The following is a 4,185-nucleotide window of genomic DNA, read 5'->3' as shown; positions in this document are numbered from 1 at the left end:
GACACGGGGAGAATGTGCAAACTCCACACGGACAGTGACCCAGAGCCTGGATCGAACCTGGGACCTCAGCGCCGTGAGGCGGTTGTGCTAACCACTAGGCCACCGTGCTGCCCTTGGTAATGTCAAGTTAGGTGATGTGAAATAAATAGATAACTTCTGCAACATTTACAGCATTTTTTAGATCCTTATTTATGGTAGCTTTATGACAATCATGAAGAAAATAAAGTGCCATTTGTTCATGTGACTAAATGATTAATAAATCATAGTAATTTTCAATTGTTACCCTTTTTGCTCAACATAAGCCAAGAACATTACATTATTTAGATTAAAAATAAAAGTATGCAGCAGTACAAAAATGCAAAATTGAACAAATATATTGGTTTAATATTTATCTTTTTCTATTGTGCCCAGACTTCTGAATCCAATCCTGGTAATTCACAAAATGACTTTCTGTTGTGGGTCTTTCAAAATAATTATGCTGATGTGCGTGATTTGTTATTGTTTATATAGAAATGTCCTCAAGCATACGTTGCAGCTCTGCATATTTATTAGGACTAAGACTTTGAGAGAACATCACAATGCACTTTCTGTGAATGTTAATATTACGTAAACATACTATAGGTTAATTTATTGAACTTGTTATAAATTATTGTCATTCTTTTGTCAGCACTGTGCATAGTATGCAACTGTGTTTTAAATGCAAGTGAATCACACGCATACAACAAAATATTCCTACAGCTTTTAAGTAGTTTTGTGAATTTGGTTGAGACTAGAATGCCAATTAACAAGCTTCAGAGTCATGTCTGTAATTATTCATGCTGTCAGTGTAAACCGGAAATTAAGTATATTTTGGGAGTATTAGATATGTTTCTTTGTAAAGTATAATGATTTAATGGATATTGCAATCGCAAATATTTTCACTGTAACAGATTTGTGATCCTTTATTTATATATAGCACAAATCAAATGATTCCATATGTTGTTGTATATGTATTGAATTGTAAAGTTATAAGGCTGTATGTAATGTTCAGTGAATGTTCTTGCACTTAAGTATTTGTCCATTAAAGTGATAAATACAATGCCCATATCTTTGATTGATATCAGAAAATCTGGCATCTCTTGGTCTGTAGTCCTGTAGGTAACAGCACCTCAAGCACAAATCTGATGTTCATGATTAATAAGGAGATTTCTTGATTAATAAAGGGGTTGGGGTTGTGGGGAGAAGGCAGAAGAATGGGGATGAGGAACATATCAGCCATGATCGAATGGCGGAGCAGATTCCATGGGCTGAATGGCCAGTTACTGCTCCTATATCTTATGGCCTTATATAATGTACTTTCTTAAAGTCCATTGCCACTACACTCCTTAGTTCCTCACCTATTAGCTTTCAGTTGAGTATCTTTTTAATTGTTGTTTGCGCTGCATTGAATTAAATCATAGAATTTACAGTGCAGAAGGAGGCCACTCGGCCTATCGCGTCTGCATCGGCTCTTGGAAAGAGCACCCCACTTAAGCCGACACCTCCACCCTTTCCCTGTAACCCAGTAACTCCACCTAAACTGAACGCAATTCAGCATGGCCAATCCACCTAACCTGCATATCTTTGAACTGTGGGAGGAAACCGGAGCACACGGAAGAAACCCCGCAGACACAGGGAGAACATGCAGACTCTGCACAGACAGAGACCCAAGCCGGAAATCGAACCTGGGACCCTGGAGCTGTGAAGCAACTGTGCTAACCACTGTGCTACCATGCCCCTCATGGATGATCCTCAATGCTATCTTCCTACACTATCCCATATCCCTGATGTCATCAGTATCTAGAAATCCATTGACTTTTGCGTTAAACATATCCAATAGCAGGAATTTTCTGGCTATTCCTACTGGACGGATTCAGCGGTCCCATCGACAGCGAATCCCGATGTTGGGGGGTTGCATACAATGGGAAACCCTGTTGTCAGCGGCAGGACCAGAAGATCCCACTTCCGGCCAATGAGAGGCCACCCACGCCACCATGAAACAGGTTGTGGGGGAGCGTGACAAATGCCACCAAGTGATAGAGCATCCACAACCCTTTGGGCTGGAGAATTCCCAAGATTCACCACTCTCTGGCTGAAGAAATTCCTCCTCATTGCAGTCCAAAATAAGACGATGCCCCCTGGTTCTAGAGCCAATCTCCCCACCAAGCAAGGGAAACATCCTTTCTACATCTACCCCATTTAAGATTTTTGCACACTTCAATGAAATCACCTCGTTCTTCTAAACTCTGGAAAAGATAGGTCTAGTCTCCTCACTCTCTCCTCATAGGACAATCCTAGAATCCCAGACATTAGTCTGGTGAACCTCTGCTGCACTCTCTTTATGGCGAGTATATCCTTCCTTAACTAAAGCGACCAAAACGGTCCACATTTATCAGGTGTGGTCTCACTAAGGCTATATAGAAATGCAGGAAGACATCTCTACTCCTGTACTCAAATCCCTTGTAATAAAGGCTTTTAGTCTGCCTATGTTGGTAAAACACGGGAGCAGTGGCAGGAAGGGCCCTTGAATTTTCATTTTAGTGGCTCAATAGGCTTATGGTTCAGCTTCCCCACTACTGATGAAATGCTGAAAAGACAGTGAGGTGATGATGGGCACTCCACTACCCTACCTTTCCTTACTATAATACAGCATGATGGCACAATGACTAGCACTGCTGCCTCACAGCGCCGGGGACCAGAGTTCGATTCCAACCTTGGCTGACTGTGTGGAATTTGCACACTCTCCTCATGTCTGTGTGTGTTTCTTCTGGGTGTTCCAGTTTCCTCACACAGTTCAAAGATGTGCAAGTTAGGTGACTCCCAGCCAGATCCCACAATGCTGGTAAAAGCCAGCTCACAAGATATGAAATTGGTGTGCCAATAGTGAGAAAATGAGATTATGGTTAATTGATAGCCCATTTAATCCTGTGCCTGATTTTCGCCACTGGACTGCTGAGGCTATTTTGTGCTTCTCTCCAGAACAATGTCACCCTTACAATTTGAATAAAATGGCTGTAAAGGTCCTTGGGAGTTAACTAGCATTCTGACCCTTCCAAGTCAAATGATTGGCAGGGTGACTCTAGAATAAGAATGACCTCTCCTTATACTGCAGTGACATCCAGCTTGCCAATGGGAACCTGACCATTTAGAGGTTTACTGGTCTTCATAAGGGTAGTGGGTCTTACTGGTGATGACCAGGCTGAATATCAAAATTATTTTGTAACGTATCATAGATTAATTGGCTTGGTCGAGCAGCTGAATGGACAATGTCATGAATTTAGGAAGATGAACTGAGGGAACTATCAACCAACACCCACCCACCTTCCCACACATCCCCTCACCCCTTCACCCTTCCACTGTCTCTTACTAACTGCCCCCCCGCCACTCCATGAACATATGTGAGCTAAGGACTTTGTCCACCTGTTCCATGCTAATTCGATGCACACTTCAGAAATAAACTTGTTTCTTTAGTTTGTATTTTTCAATAAAATATTCATGGAAAGATTATGTTACATCATTTCACTTTTACTAAGAATCCATCCTGCGTGATTAATGGTTGGTGATTGTGGGTTAACACCCTTGCTTAATTTAAATAATAACCACTTTGAAAGGTTTGTAAGACATCAAAGGTGGGATTTTGCAGCTGTTCCTGCCAGTGGGATCTTCCAGACCAGCCGATGGCAAATTCCGCCACAGGCTCCCCGGTGCTGAAGGGCGCAAACAAATGCGATTTGAAACTCCATTAACAGTGGTGGGACAGGCTTATCCCACCGGCAGTAAAACACGTTGCGGGGGAGCGGAGTAAGATCCCAATCCATGAAAATGCAGTTGTCACTTCTGGACTCCCCAAAGCATCTACAATACACAAGTCAGGGGTTGTGATGGAATATTGTCCACTTGCATGGATGACTTCAGCTCCAACAAAACTCAAGATTTGCCACCATCCAAGAAAAAACAGCTTTTTTGATTGCTGCCCCATCTGCCACCTTCAACATTCACTCCCTCTACCACCTAGGCACCGCGGCAGCATTGTGTACCATCTATAAGGTGCTCTGTAACAATTCACCAAGGCTCCTTCAACAGCACCTTCCAAACCTGTGACCTCTAACATCCAGAAGGACAAGGGCAACATCTGCATGGGAACACCACCTCCTCCTCTTCAGGTCA

Source organism: Scyliorhinus canicula, chromosome 7, assembly GCF_902713615.1.
Source record: "Scyliorhinus canicula chromosome 7, sScyCan1.1, whole genome shotgun sequence".
Taxonomy (NCBI): Eukaryota; Metazoa; Chordata; class Chondrichthyes; order Carcharhiniformes; family Scyliorhinidae; genus Scyliorhinus; species Scyliorhinus canicula.
Note: the sequence above shows the minus strand (reverse complement) of the source record.